Here is a 17022-nt window from a genome sequence, read left to right as displayed (position 1 = left end):
GGTGGGGGTGACTGGGTGACGGGCACTGAGGGGGGCACTTAATGGGATGAGCACTGGGTGTTATTCTATATGTTGGCAAATTGAACACCAATAAAAAATAAATTTATAAAAAAAAAAAAAACTCCCTGACTTTTTTAAATGGCAAATGACGTTAAACTTCATCCAAAAGAATAAACAATGAGGAAAATTAAGAGAAGAAGCAAGAAATGAAAGGATCAACAGATATTTTTCTAAATTATTTTTTAAAGACTTTTTTTCTAAAATTTTTTAGAAGACAATTTTTCTAAAAGACACTATTTACATAATTTTTCTAAAACACAGATTTTACAATTGCAACTATACCATGTAATACCTAGGAATTTATCTTAAATATGTATATGGAAAAAATTATAAGACATTGAAAAACATTAAATAAACACTAAATAATGGCAAGATATCCCATGTCAATAAAGACAATATTGTAAATAGATCAGTTCTACCAAATGACCTACAGTGTCAATGCAATTCCAATAAAATTATTCATGGAATATTGAAATGATGCATATGGAAGGCAAAGATCCAAGAATATTGAAGATATTCCAGGAAAAGAAAGGCATACAACTTGCTTTACCAAGTTGTATCAAGATACCAAGACTTTGCATCAAGTTATAATAATTAAGATACAATATATTTATTATTTCAGGGATAAACAAATTACCATGATAACAAAATAGTCACAAAATTGACTCCGATATACACGAAACGTTGATATATGACACTAGCACGTAAAAAGGTAGTAGTTAGAAACCACATAGAAAAAGAAATGAAATTGGAATGCTACATCTTATCCCTCTCTCTTGCTTTCTTCACAACTCCATTGGAATCAAGATTCTAAATGTGAAAGTCAAAATTTAAGTAATTTGAGGTAACTATCTTATCTTGAGATAGAGAAGAATTTCTTGAAAAAGAAAGAGTTAATCATAAAAGGTTATGCATTATATATAAAAAATAGAGAGAGAAAATTACATTAAAATTAAAAACGATTCCATGAAAAGAAACCATAAAGAAAAGGAAAGTAGAAATTACAAACTGGAGAAGATACTTTTAACACACTTAAAATTTACAACCAATTGATATTCAGAATCTACAAAGAACTATAAATCAATTAATAAAAATCTAGGGGTGCCTGGGTGACTCTGTCAGTTAAGCATCTGCCTTTGGCTCTGGTTATGATCCCAGGGTCCTGGAATAGAGTCCCTCATCAGGCTCCCTGCTGATTCTCCCTTTCTGCTGCTCCCCCTGCTGTGCTCGCTCTCTCTCTCTCTCTCAATCTCTCTCTGTTAAATAGATAAATAAAAATCTTAAAGAAAACAAAAATCCTGAAGAAAAATGAGCAAATTCATGAAAAGTTGTTTCACAGAAAATGAAATACAAATAATAAGCTTATGCAAAAATGTCCAACCTTGAGGCACCTGGGTGGCTCATTCAGTTAAGCATCCAACTCTTGATTTTGTTCCAGGTCATGATCTCAGGGTCATGAGTTCGAGCCCATGGTGGGCTCTGCACTAAACATGGAGCCTGCCTGAGATCCTCTCTCTCCCTCTCCTTCTGCCCCTCCCCACTCACTCTCTCTCATAAAATAAAATAAAATAAAATAAAATAAAATAAAATAAAATAAAATAAAATAAAATAAAATAAAATAAAATAAAATAAAATAAAATAAAATAATAAAATAAAATAAATTTTTAAAAAATATCCAACCTCCTTAATATACCATAGAAACACACACACATACACAAAGAGCTGAATGAGATACCATTTTATGCCTAGTACACTGGCAAAAAATAAAAAGGCCAACACTATATCAGTCAAGAAAATAGAAGCCACATAATTATGTCTTCAGAGAGAATTTAACATACGGAATCAGTTACATGGTGTTAAAGGACTGAAAAGAACCAAAAGGAAACACTGAGGTAATACAAAGTTAGTTATTACAGGAAGCAGTTACTACCCCCAAGACCCAGAGGACAAAGGGAAGAGGTCGGGAGTTATCATAACATTGATGCTGAAAGGAGAAGGCCTGGGGAGTTGGGGTCCAGCCCACTGCCTCACTGTTGCTATGCTTTAGGGACACAGAGGAAGAACCCATGGAGCTGAGAGTCAAAGACAGAGTTCCACTGGCTGCTACTGGCAAAGCACTGGAAGATCTGCACAAGGCTCCCCAGAGCTAGAACTGTCTGCTGAGAAGAGAAAACTGCTCCGGTGCTGTGGTGTCTCCATGTGAGCACAACGAGGCTGATTCTAGGAGTGTGGAAAGAAGTGGGAAGCCAGAAAGAACCAACTTCTGCTGCTGAGGTGAAATGCCATTGTTGGAAGAACATTGATAGGACTACCCCAAAAACACAGGGAAAAAAGGCCCTTCTGCCTCCTCCTACCTTCCAAACTCTCTCTAGAACCCCCTGCCATTGGCAGAAACTAAAAGAAAGCAAATGAGCAAAAGAAAAAAAAAAGGGTAAATATTTATAACCTTGAATGGAAATAGATCCTGTAAGCATCATACAAAATTTGAAGTCAAAAATTAAATAGTGATCATTTGTGTACATACAATTTGAAATATCCATATGGCAAAAAGTACCAATGGGATCAGATAAGCTTCTAGCAAAAATAGATTTAGATGGTTAGGACCAATCTTCCCACGAAGGAAAACTCAAAAAGCTAGCCATAATATTTATTAAATCTGTTTGATGTTATCAGAGAGTTTCCTAAAGGTCTAAGGGATAAAAGGAAGTTCAAAAAGCAGAATCCAGCTTTGGGCCACTCTCCTCAGAAGGTATCTGCTGATTCAAGAGGCAGCTGGAAAGATGCGTAAGTAGTGCTCTCAACAGTCTCCTGGACTTGGGAGCAGAGAGCTAAACAAACATCACAGTTAAGCACACATCAAGGAGGAGGAGCCTTCGTAAACCAACTCCCATCTTTTTTAAGACCCTGAAAAGCTATGTTTTAGAAGGAAGGGTGAATAAACCAGGAAGAAATCATCTCCACAGAAACTAAAGTCAGTTTTTGTGTTATCTCAATCCCTCATTGAACTCAGGTGACTGGGGGTTGCTGTGCCATACGTGAACTACCAGAAGCAAAGTCATATCCTCTCTGGAGGAATATTAGATTATCACTACAATATTCCATAATCAATTTCTGGCATTCAATTAAAAACTTGGTATATGAAGAGCAAGACCCTGTGACTAAAACTCAAAAGAAATTATGAAATATAGAAGGACACCACAGAGGTCCAGATAATGGAGCTGTGGAACATGGACTTTAAATATTATGTCTGTGGAAGGAGCCATTATGTCCTTTGACAGATGAATGGATAAAGAAGACGTGGTATATACACAATGGAATATTCCTCAGCCATCAGAAAGGATGAATACCTACCATTTGCTTCAATGTGGATGGAACTGGAGGGTATTATGCTGAGTGAAGTAAGTCAATTGGAGAAAGACAATTATCATATGGTTTCACTCATATGTGGAATATAAGAGATAGTAAAAGGGACTCTAAGGGAAAGGAGGGGAACTGAGTGGAGAAAAATTAGAGTGGAAGACAAACCATGAGAGACTCCTAACTCTGGGAAACAAAGGGTTGCAGAAGAAGAGAGTCGGGGGGGGATAGGGTAACTGAGTGATGGGCACAAAGGAGGGCACTTGATGGGATGAGCATTGTATATGTTGGCAAATTGAACTTAAAGTATTTAAAAAATAAAAATAAATAGCTAGTATATGTAAGAGTTTATATGAGAAGATTGAGAACTCTGTTAGGGAGATGGAAACCATAAAAAAGGGCCAGATGGAAAGTAGCAATAAAAAATATAGTTTTATTGCTGAGGGACATCTGCGTGGCTCAGCTATTGAGCATCTGCCTTTGGCTCAGGGTGTGATCCTGGTCCAAGGATCAAGTCCAGCATCGGCCTCCCTGCAAGAAGCCTACTTCTCCCTCTATCTATGTCTCTGCCTCTCTCTGTCTCTCACAAATAAATAAATAAAATCTTAAATTATATATATATATATATAATAAATGAAAGTAACCCAATGAGTAAGCTTAATAGTAGGTTAGACATAGTGAAAGAGAGAAGTAAGGTATAAGTCAGAAGACAATATCTAGACCAAAGGACATAAAAATAGTGAGATAGAAAATACTGAGAAGACTATGGAATATGTTCAATATATAATTGCAGTTCCAAAAGATATGCTTTTTCTTTTCTAAAGATTTTATTTACTTACTTACTTACTTGTTTGTTTGGTTGGTTGTTTGTTTGAAAGAGACAGCACAAGCAGGGGGAGAGGCAGAGGGAAAGGGAGAAGCAGGCTCCCCATGAGCAGGGAGCCCAATCTGAGGGTCCATCCCAGGACCCGGGGATCATGACCTGAGCTGAAGGCAGATGTTTAACCAGTTGAGCCACCCAGGTGCCCCAAGATATACTTTTTCTTGATTCATCATAAAAGTGGCACTCCAGAACACTGAGAAAAGGAGTATCTTTGCAATAAATAGTCCTGGGCCAATTATCCATATGGAACAAAAATGAATCTTGATTCCTACCTTACATCTATTAAAAAATCAACTCCAGGCATTTTCTAAAGTCTAAAGTAAGAAAGCTTTCTGAGTGCCTGGCTGGCTCAACCAGTAAAGCATACGACTCTTGAATCTCAGGTTTGTGAGTTCAAGCCTAACTCTTAATCCTGGGTCTTGGGTTCAAGCCCCACATTCAACATAGAGCTGAATAAAAAAATAAATAAATAAACAAACAAACAAAGTAATTAAGAAAGCTTTAGAAAGGGCACCTGGGTGCCTCAGTTGGTTGGGTTGCCTGCCTAGTGGGGAGTCTGCTTTTCCCTCTCTCTCTGCTCCTCTTCCTGATTGTGCATGTGCACACACTCTCTGTCTCTGAAATAAATAAATAAATAAAATCAAGAAAGAAAAAGAAAGAAAGAAAAAAAAGAAAAAGAAAGAAAGAAAGAAAGAAAGAAAGAAAGAAAGAAAGAAAGAAAGAGAAAGAAAGAAAAGCTGTAAAAAGATAACACAGGGAAGTATTTTCATGATCTTGGGCTAAGTGAAGATTTCTTTTTTTTTTTTTTTTTTAAGTGAAGATTTCTTAAGACACAAGATAAACCAACCATTAAGGAAAAATTTAATTAAATGAGTTACAGTAAAGTTTTAAAATTGCACTCATCAAAAGACATCTTTAAGAAAATAAAATATGAAAACCCCAGAGTAGGAGAAGATATTTTCAATACGTATAACTCACAAAGGATTTGAATCTAGAATTGGAAAATATACCTACTTCAATAAGAAAAAGACACAAATGACCCAATAATATATTGGACATGAAGCTTGAATAAACTTCACAAAATAACCAATAACATAAAAAAAAGATTCTTAACTTCATTAATAATCAGGCAAATGTGAAGGAAAATCACAATGAACTACCACTACACCCACACCAGAATGGCTAAAATCAGAAAGATCAGCATTACCAAATGTTGGAGATGTGGAACATTTCAACTTTCCATTCACTGTTGGTAGGATAATGAATTTCTATAACCATTTCAGCAACTTCTTTGGCATTATCTACTAAAACTGAATATATATCCAGTAGTCCAACAATTTCATTTTGGTACCTATCCAACCAAAATGCACCTAAACACATGCACAACAATGTTCATAGCAGTATTATTCATGACCCCCCCCCACCCCCCGCAACTGGAACCATTCCAAATGTCCACCAACAGTTGAACTGCAGTATATTCATACAATGGGAAATTTGCAGCGGTTAAAATGAATGAGTTGCCACATGTTACAAGGTGGAAGAATTTCATCAATATAACATGGAAGGAAAAGAAGCCCGATGCAAATGAGTACATCCTCCATGATGAACCTCTGGTACTCAAAGTGAAATTAATGGCTACCTCAGGAGAGGAGGAAGAAGATAGTGATCAAGACCAGGGCATAGACATCCACATGCAGAAGAATGAAACTGGACCACTCTCTTTCACCATACACAAAGATAAACTCAAAATGGATGAGAGATCTAAATGTGAGACAAGAGTCCATCAAAATCATAGAAGAGAACACAGGCAACACCCTCTTTGAACTCGGCCACAGTAACTTCTTGCAAGATACATCCACGAAGGCAAAAGAAACAAAAGCAAAAACGAACTATTGGGACTTCATCAAGATAAGAAGCTTTTGCACAGCAAAGGATACAGTCAACAAAACTAAAAGACAACCTACAGAATGGGAGAAGATATTTGCAAATGACATATCAGATAAAGGGCTAGTTTCCAAAATCTATAAAGAACTTATTAAACTCAACACCAAAGAAACAAACAATCCAATCATGAAATGGGCAAAAGACATGAAGAGAAATCTCACAGAGGAAGACATGGACATGGCCAACATGCACATGAGAAAATGCTCTGCATCACTTGCCATCAGGGAAATACAAATCAAAACCACAATGAGATACCACCTCAGACCAGTGAGAATGGGGAAAATTAACAAGGCAGGAAACCACAAATGTTGGAGAGGATGCGGAGAAAAGGGAACCCTCTTACACTGTTGGTGGGAATGTGAACTGGTGCAGCCACTCTGGAAAACTGTGTGGAGGTTCCTCAAAGAGTTAAAAATAGACCTGCCCTACGACCCAGCAATTGCACTGTTGGGGATTTACCCCAAAGATTCAGATGCAATGAAACGTCGGGACACCTGCACCCCGATGTTTCTATCAGCAATGGCCACAATAGCCAAACTGTGGAAGGAGCCTCGGTGTCCATCGAAAGATGAATGGATAAAGAAGATGTGGTTTATGTATACAATGGAATATTACTCAGCAATTAGAAACGACAAATACCCACCATTTGCTTCAACGTGGATGGAACTGGAGGGTGTTATGCTGAGTGAAATAAGTCAATCGGAGAAGGACAAACAGTGTATGTTCTCATTCATTTGGGGAATATGAATAATAGTGAAAGGGAATATAAGGGAAGGGAAAAGAAATGTTGGGAAATATCAGGAAGGGAGACAGAACATAAAGACTCCTAACTCGGGGAAACGATCTAGGGGTGGTGGAAGGGGAGGAGGGTGGGTGTTGGAGGGGAATGGGTGACGGGCACTGAGGTGGACACTTGACGGGGTGAGCACTGGGTGTTTTTCTGTATGTTGGTAAATTGAACACCAATAAAAATTAATTAAAAAAATAAAAAATAAAAAAATAAAATAAAAAATAAAAAAAATAAAAAAAGACCAGGGCATAAGTTTTTGGAGTACTGAAAATGTTCTATTTTTTTTATTTGGGTGGTGATCACATGGGTGTGTCCACTTTCCTAATTCACTGGGTATATCCTTAAGATAGTGCAATTTTCTGTAAGCATATTATTCTGGAATTAAAATTATATATTTGGTGGGATGCCTGGGTGGCTCAGCGGTTGAGCGTCTGCCTGTGGCTCAGGGCTGATCCTGGAGTCCCGGGATCGAGTCCCACATCGGGCTCCTTCCATGGAGCCTGCTTCTCCCTCTGCCTGAGTCTCTGCCTCTCTTTCTGTGTCTCTCGTGAATAAATAAATAAAATCTTTTAAAAAAATTTTTTTTAATTATATATTTGGAACACCTAGGTGCCTCAGTCGTTGAGTGCCTGTCTTTAGCACAGGTTGTGATCCCAGAGTCCTTGGCCTATGTCTCTGTGTCTCTCATGAATAAATTTTTAAAAATTATATATATTTAGGGGCACATGGATGGCTCAGTCGATGTCCAACTCTTGATTTCAACTCAAGTCATTATCTCAGGCTCCTGGTATTGAGCACCAGATCAGGCTCTGTGCTCAGTGGGGAGTTTGCTTAAGATTCTCTCTCTCAGGGTCCCTGGGTGGCTCAGAGGTTTAGCCCCAGAGTGTGATCCTGGAGCCCCAGAATCGAGTCCCATGTCAGGTTCCTGGCATGGAGCCTGCCTCTCCCCCTGCCTGTGTCTCTGCCTCTCTCTATGTTTATCATAAATAAATAAGATTTAAAAAAAAAAAAGATTCTCTCTCTCCTTCTCCCTCACTACCCCCAAGCTCTCTCTCAAGTAAATAAATTTTTAAAGAAATTATATATATGTGTATGTATATATATATAGCCAATAGAAAATAAATAGTAAAATTACATCTAGAAGAATAAAAACCATGTTTTTAAGATTATATTTATTTATTCATGAGAGACACAGGAATAGGGAGGAGGAGCAGGCTCCATGCAGAAAGCCCGATGTGGGACTTGATCTCAGGACACTAGGATCACCCTGAGCCAAAATTAGACACTTAACTGCTGAGCCACGCAGTCATCCCAAAAACCATGTTCTTAACAGCGATTGAGAGTAATGAGATGATCAAGAATTGTCACGTTCCATGTTATCTAAACTGCAGCAGACAAGTTTTTATAGTGAGCATGAATGTATGTTATAACCAGAAAAAAAAAAGAAAAAATATATCATCAACAACAGAAGACTAGTTAGCTACAATTCTTTTCACTGAGGGCAGATGAGAACTTCGTGATGTGATAAGTAGATTCCACTAATATAGAAAACCTGTTAGCTTCATAATCAACTAAGAGCCTTTGTTTGAAAAGAAAAAAAAAACCCTCTTGCTGGCAGCAGAACCCGGGACTGGTGTGTGAGCTGCAATTTCCAGCTGTCCGCAGTTCTGCCTCATTGCTTAGGGACGTGCTTCACTGATTCCTCAAGCATAGCTCCAGACAAAACCAAAAATTTGTAAAGCAGGAGAATTCTCAAATCACCTCTACAGCTGTGAAAACCAGACCTATCACAACTTACCAGTGAGTCTGACATGGTTAAATAAGGTAATATGTGTAGAAATGTTTTTGAAAAAGAGAAGTTATGGTACAAATGCAAAATATTATTTGAAACTTGGGTGCGGGAGCTTGGGGCATGTGAATTTCCCTGACCATCAAGGACCAGCATAGAGAAGTCAGTGATTTTAAGGAAACTCTCCATTTCCATGTTCCATGGAGAGTAGTGGCACAAATGTTCCCCAGAAGCATAATATCCTTTACTTTGATCCCTTCTGAAACCTTGTTTTACATAGCTCTCCTCTAGAATGTAACTGCTTTACCGGGGATGTCCCTTTGCTGTCTGGGTTTCCAGCTTATCTACTTTGTTAAATTTAGGTTTAAAACATTCCAACAAGCAAGATGCTATTATAAAGTGTTATCTTAACCTTGGGATAGCATTTCCCAAAAGTGTGTTCTTTGGGACACTAGTCACCTGAACTGCTATTCAAATAAAGTTTAGAAGTGGCCACGGCTACCCCTACATTTGCAAAGCTATCAGGCTCTTGAGCACAGCATGCTCTGAGATATACAGAAGAAAACACTCTCTTTAGACTTCTTAAGCCCCAAATTCCCCAAACTTATTTGACCAAAGAACCCTTTTACCAAGTACCATTTCCTGATAGCATATAGAACTAAGGTTGCATAAAACATTATTTCAGAAACTCTACTTTTAAAAAATTCCAGGAGAGAAATCTTAGAAGTAGTTAAAACACTGATTTCCAATACTTAGATCCTTATTGTAGAAAAGTTCACATGAAAAAGGCCTCAGTTCTCCTACATATATCAAGATTTGGTCTTACTGTATAAAAATGCATTGATTCAGAATATATTTAAAGATTTTCCAGTGCCTTAGGTATTATTACTAAAATAAATAAATTCGTATCATAAGAACATGAATTGTTGCTCAAGAATAGTGGTTAAAGCTATAGCCGGTAAACTGTAGCCTAGATTCAAACAAATCTGATTTTCACTTGTAGTCAAGTATATGACCTTCGACAAGTCCTCTGAGTTTCCACATCCTCCTCTATAAAATAGAAATTACAGTCATGGTACTTACTTCATAGGGTTGTTATAAAGCTTATCAATAACACGTAGACAGGGATGTCTGGCTGACTCAGTTGGCAAAGCATGCAACTCTTGATCTCAGGGATGTGAGCTCAAGCCCCACTTTGGGTGTAGAGATTACTTAAAAATAAAATATTCAGGGTACCTGGGTGGCTCAGTGGTTGAGCGTCTATCTTTGGCTCAGGTCGTGATCCCAGGGTCCTGGGATAGAGGCCCACATCAGGCTCCCCACAGGGAGCCTGTGTCTCCCTTTACCTATGTCTCTGTCTCCCTCTCTCTGTCTCTCATGAATAAATATAAAATCTTTATTTTTTTAATAAAATCTTTAAAAGTAAAATAAAATCTTCAGGGGCGCCTGGGTGGTGGAGTGGGTTAAAGTGCCTGGCTCTTAGTTTCAGTTCAGGTCATGATCTCAGGTCTGGGATCCAGCCTGTCAGGCTCTGTGCTCAGCAGGGAGTCTGCTTGTCCCTCTCCTTCTGCTCCTCTCTCTCTCTCTCAATCTCTCTCTCTCTCTCTCTCTCTCACTCTTTCTCTCAAGTAAATAAAATAAATTATTTTTTTAAAAGAATGAAGAAATAAAATCATAAAAAGAAAATATATATACAAGGCTTCACACACCACCAAATCTACATTAGGACCTATTACTAAGGGTCTCATTTTGATATCCAAGTAAGCACATTAGAATATAAATATTCAAATGAAGTTTGCCAGAAAGCAGTCACCATGGCAAGGTATACAGTTAAGCCAATGATGCCAATATTTTTTAAATATCTTTTTTGGAAGGTGAGCAAAGAGAGGCGGTAAGCTTTCTGACTGAATTTGGATAAATTAAAGTTTGATGTGATATGTAAGAAATATCCTCCTGAAAAAGTAATTTAACTGAATTCAATAAAAACATGTGATATAGGCTCTGTTTACACAAAGCTGTGGATTAATACTACATACTGTGTGATGGCTAATTTTCAAAAACTGAGGTTTCCTGAAGAGGAAATTCTACCTCAAGACGGCAAAATGGAAATCCTGGCTGTTTCCAGTCCACCAACCTACCTACAAATTTCATACTTCACAGTCTCCCACAATCATGTGAGCCAATTCTTTAAAATCTCTCTCTCTCTCCATCTCTGTCTACATAGACACATGCATGCACACTAGTGGTTCTGTTTCTCTGGAGAACCCTGATTGATACATGCTATAAGGGATACAAGATGAATTATGACCTCATTGGATTAGCACTTTTACTTTTTTTGTAAATAAAATAACCCACAAATTCCTATTTTTTTTTTGAATGCCCATTATGAACCAAATACCTTATGAGGAATTTTGATGTACATCATCTAACTTCATCCTCCTAATGATCCAAGTAAATCTTTTTTAAAAACAAAAGTTTTTATTCATTTATTCATGAGAGACACAGAGAGGGAGGCAGAGACATAGGCAGAGGGAGAAGCAGGCTCCATGCAGAGAGCCTGATGTAGGACTCAATCCCAGGACTCCAGGATCATGACCTGAGTCAAAGGCAAATGTTCAACTGCTGAGCCACCCAGGTGCCCTGACCCAAGTAGATCTTAAACTATTATAAATTGCAATTTGTGAATTTCTGTATAGAACATAAGATCCTAAAAGAAACAGTAGAAAAGTAGAAAAAATAAAGCAATATATAGCTTTTTTAAAAAAGGAAGTAAGGAAAAGTAAATAACTGAAAACCTGTTGTAATTTGGAAGAAATATTTGGAGTTATCTTGGGCTGAGCCTCAATAGCTTTTTCCAAAGAAAGTTTAGTTTTTAGAAAATGGAATAAAGCACATCTTTCCCTAATTACTCAGGCCTCCACTATCCCATGGGAAATACATGAAAATTATTTAAGGACATATACCAAGAAATTATAGAGTAGAAGGAGAGGCATACAACATGGGGGTATTTTCAGCTCTACACCTTAGGTAAGTCTCTGAGCCTCAGTTTTGTTACACACAAAATGGAAATAAGAGTAAGTACTTCCCCAAGATTACTATGAAGATCAAACTAAATCCCAGGATGTTAAAGAACTCTGTAAACTACACAAGGATGTGTAAGCTCTTGCTTTCGTTAATTTGAGCTTTCTGGCTATTACATTTTCTTCTGTCTGACTATTTATTATAGCAGTGACAGACTTGCAAAGAAGCTGAATTTCTGGGTCTATCAGTTTTGCAGACTATAAACCCTCTAAAGTCCTCCCAACATACAACTAAATACTTTTCAAAAATGAACACTTGGTCTTTGGGGTTTTTTTTTTACGTAACTTTGAGAAATGAAAACTGCAGTCACTGAAATTGAAGTCCTAGTGAATGGATTCAGTAATACATTTGAAACAGCTCACTAACTGGAAGGTGGATATAATGAAATTATCCAGAATGTAGCACAAATATTTCAGGAGATTCAAAAAATGAAAGAGGGATTAAGACATGGAGAATCCGATGAAAAAGTATAACATTCAACAGGACTCGGAAAAGGACAGGATAAAGATACAGAAGTGATATTCTGCAAGGCAAAGCTTGAGGATTTTCCAAATTAATGAAGGGCATTAATGTGGATAAATAAAAACCACAATATACTAAGGGAAGAATAAAATTGTAGTAAAACTTCATAACCTGCCAAAGACCAAAAAAAAATATGGTTTGCATGTTATATTCTATTTGCTAATCACAATTGATTTCCTTGTAATCAGGAAAATAAGTGTGAAATAATATGCTATCATGATACATTTAATTGCTATTTTTAAAACATTTGGAGTTTTTCTTGTGTTAGTTTTTTTGTCTCTCTCTGTATCAGGCCAATTCATTACCTGCTGGAACTCATACCACAAAGCATTTTTGCCAACTATTTATGTTCTTCTCTTACTTAGGTAAAGTAAATCCCATACTTTCTCAGTGGGGTTAAGGTCAAGACTCGGAGGGGAGCCACTCCTTCCTAATTAGTTCCCCAGACTCCTCTCTTTTTTCCCCCCTTTAAATGGCCACAACAGTTTAGAAAAATGTTTGGAGTCATAATCCTCCTGATAAATGAATCCTTGATCAAGCAGCTGGTTTCCAGAAGGGACTCCTTGCTGTGCTGCAATTATGTTGAATCTGAGCTCTGGTAGTTCAGGTCACAGCTAAAGTACTTGAGGGAAAAATACCTGTCTCGGAGCTCCCTTATATGATACACTAAGCTAAGAGACTCCAGCTTCTCCTCTCCAAAGCCCTCACTTAAAATATCAATTTTTCTTGTTAGCAAAAGAGAAAAATACTTACTGATGTGAGTGCATGTGAAGATTCCCCTCCTGGTGACGCAAGGTGGGGGAAGAGCCATGCTTTTAGAGATAATGGCAACACAATACTTACTCTAAAAATCTTGAAAATAATTTTCTATTTAGATAATGCACTTAATTTTTGAACTACTGCATAGTGATCTATTTACAGTGATGGCGTAGTAACTATTAGTGGCACCATATTATCTGCTGAGAGTTTCTAAGTTTAAGTCCTTTTAAAGGGAAAGGTCAAAAAAATAATAAAATAAAATAAATAAATAAATAAATAAATAAATAAATAAATGGAAAGGTCTATAAAAACAAAGCTATATCTCAGACCAAGAAAAGAAGGTATGGAGATTACAAATGGCTACATCTTAAATACCATAAACAATGACACTAACATACACACATGCACAAAAGCACATAGAACTTTTCACCTGCATACATGCTGAATTAATAGATTTCAGCTAATTTTCCATACATCTTATAGATTTATTTTCCTTCTCTGATTCTACTAGAATAACAAAAATGTTGTCTTCTTGTTCCATGTGAAAGTGCAATCCTTCCTTATTTTGGTACCATCAATAATGTTATAACAACTTCAAAGTTGATTTGTTTTTGCCTAGAGACTTCTCTGCTGTCAGTGCCTCTAAGGAGAAACATACCTTTCCATGACACTGCTGACTCTACCTTTACCTTAATTACAACTAAATAAATAAATAATCTTTCTGGAAAAACATCAGAGACATTCTAGAAGACAATGGGACTCAATGTGTGAAAGAGATGATGAAAGAGATGATCACCTATATGCCATTAAAAAACAAGAGGCTCATGGAAGAGGTTGGCAATGTATAGAACAGATGAAGAATTAATAACAAATATAAATAAAGAATCCCTAGTGTGTTAGTTTTCTAGGAACATCATAACAAATTGCCCCAACAAATATTTATTGTCCCACAATCTGAAAGCCAGAAGCCCAAAACCATATTTTCTATAGAGCTGCACCCCTCTAAAGACCCTAGTGTAGAAAACTTTCCTGCCTCTTCTGTTTCTGGTAGCTCTTAGCAGTCCTTGGCTTACGGCTGCATGATAGAGAGGAGAAGGCCACATAAAGAATCCACCTTCCTCCTCTGTATGTCTCATAGAACAACACTTATCACTGGATTTAGAGTTTACTCAGATAATCTAGCATGATCTCATCCTGAGATCCTTAATAACATCTGCAAAGATACATTTCAAATAAGGCCACATTTACAGTTCTCAGAGGTTAGACTATGGACATACTTTTTTAGGAGCCACCTACTACACCTATCAATCAGACTTCTAGTTAAAATAGTTCTATAAAAAAAAATAGTTCTATAAACTTTTGCTTTGAGGCAATTTCCTATACTGTATACATATAAAATTGCATAGATAAAGTATAAAAATAGAATTAAAGTATAAAATTACAATTAAAGATACAAGTCATGTTGAATCAGAAGATTAAAGCCAGGATCCCTGGGTGGCTCAGCGGTTTGGTGCCTGCCTTTGGCCCAGGGCGTGATCCTGGAGTCCTGGGATCCAGTCCCATGTCGGGCTCCCTGCATGGGGCCTGCTTCTCCCTCTCCTGTGTCTCTGCCCCTCTCTCTGTGTCTCTCATGAATAAATAAATAAAGTCTTCAAAAAAAAAAAAAAAAGAAGATTAAAGCCATAGACACAACTGAAACTATGTGCATAAGTGACTTCAGGTCTTGAACAGACAAAAGAATTTATATTTTTCAATATTAGAGATACCAAAAGTACATTTAGCCAGAGTCCATATTAATTAATAATTTTTTTAAAACTCTTAGAAAACATAGAATAGAAGGGAACTTACATAATCTGATAGAATAACTCAAAATCTTCAAAACGTTTGCAACCTTCATCATACTAAATGGCAAAACTATTGAAGCATTCCTAAATTCAGGGGTTACACAAGAATGCTGGTACACCTGGGTGGCTCAGGGATTGAGCATCTGCCTTCTGATCAGGGCATGTTCCTGGTCCAAGGATCAAGTCCCACATCGGGCTCCCTGTGAGGAGCCTGCTTCTCCCTCTGTCTATGTCTCTGCCTCTCTCTATATCTCTCATGAATAAATAGAACCTTAATAAATAAATAAATAAATATTTAAAAAAAATAAAAGAATGCTTACTATTCAATACTTTTAAGTGGAATAAACATTGAAAAGCAAAATGCAAAACCCTATAGATAATATGATCAAGGGATCCCTGGGTGGCGCAGCGGTTTGGCGCCTGCCTTTGGCCCAGGGCGCGATCCTGGAGACCCGGGATCGAATCCCACGTCGGGCTCCCGGTGCATGGAGCCTGCTTCTCCCTCTGCCTGTGTCTCTGCCTCTCTCTCTATCTCTCTGTGACTATCATAAATAAATAAAAATTAAAAAAAAAAATTTAAAAAAAAAAAAAGATAATATGATCAATTACATAGACATGCCAAGGAAACATTCTAAAAAACTTACAGTACTAAGTTTATTAGAATGTAAACTAAAAGACTTATAGTACTAAAAAACTTATGGTACTAAGGACACCTGAATGGCTCAGTTGGTTAAGCATCTGCCTCTGGCTCAGGTCCTGATCTCAGGGTCCTGGGATGGAGCCCCACCTTGGGCTCCCTGCTCAGTGGGGAGTCTGCTCCTCACTCTGCCCCTCTCCCCCACTCATGCTCTTTCACTCTTGCTCTCTCAAATAAATAAATAAAATATTTTTTAAAAAATAAAAAATTTGGGGTACCTGGGTAGCTCAGTGATTGAGCATCTGCCTTCGGCTCAGATCATGATTCTGGGGTCCTGGGATCGAGTCCCACATTGGATCCCTGCAGGGAGCCTGCTTTTCGCTCTGCCTGTGTCTCTGCCTCTCTCTCTCTCTCTCCATATCTCTCATGAATAATTAAATAAAATCTTTAAAAAAATATTTTTAAATAAAAAATTTAAAAATAAACTTATAGTACTAAAACATTCTAATAAGCTTATAGTTCATTAAGGTTGCTGGATACAAGATCAACATACAAAAACTAATGGTATTTCTTTTTTTTTTTTTAAGATTTATTTCTTTGGGGAGAGCAGAGGGAGAGGGAGAGGGGAAGCAGACTCCCCACAGAACATGGAGCCCGATCTCCTAGCCCAGAGATCAAAACCTGAGCCAAAACTAAGAGTTAGATGCTTCACCAACTGAGCCACCCAGTCATCCCTACTATTTCCAAAGACCAGTTAAATCAAGTAGAAAGTATAAAGATAAAAAAAAAAAAAGACACCATTCACAGGCAAACACAAAAATTACAAAGATAATGAGGAATGGAAGGTATTCAAGAATTTTGTTGAGAATATTATAACACATCATTGAAGAAATACATGAAAATATATACCATATTTGTAGGTAGAAAGACTTAAATTTTTTTAAAAGTCATTACTGCAAAATAGGCCCAATCTACATAAATTCTACCCAATTTCAATTAATTTTCAAACAGGTTTTAATGTAGTACTTGACAGGATAATCCTAAATTTTATTAGTCAAGTAATTTTGAAAAAGCAAAACAAGGGGCGCCTGGGTGGCTCAGTTGGTTAAGCATCTATCTGCCTTAAGCTCAGGTCATGATCTCAGGGTCCTGGGATCCAGCCGCTTTGGGCTCCCTGTTCAGCAGGGAGTCTTCTTCTCCCTCTCACTCTCCTTCTGTGCTCTCCCCCACCCACAAATAAATAAATAAAATTTAAGAAAAAAAAAAAAAAGAAAACAAGTTAGGCAGACACTGGGGGAGATAAAGGCACCTTTGGAACAGAATAGAGAACCCAAAAACAGACTCACACATAACCCA

Source organism: Vulpes vulpes, chromosome 14 (genome assembly GCF_048418805.1).
Source record: "Vulpes vulpes isolate BD-2025 chromosome 14, VulVul3, whole genome shotgun sequence".
Classification (NCBI taxonomy): domain Eukaryota; kingdom Metazoa; phylum Chordata; class Mammalia; order Carnivora; family Canidae; genus Vulpes; species Vulpes vulpes.
This window is presented reverse-complemented; position numbering follows the sequence as displayed.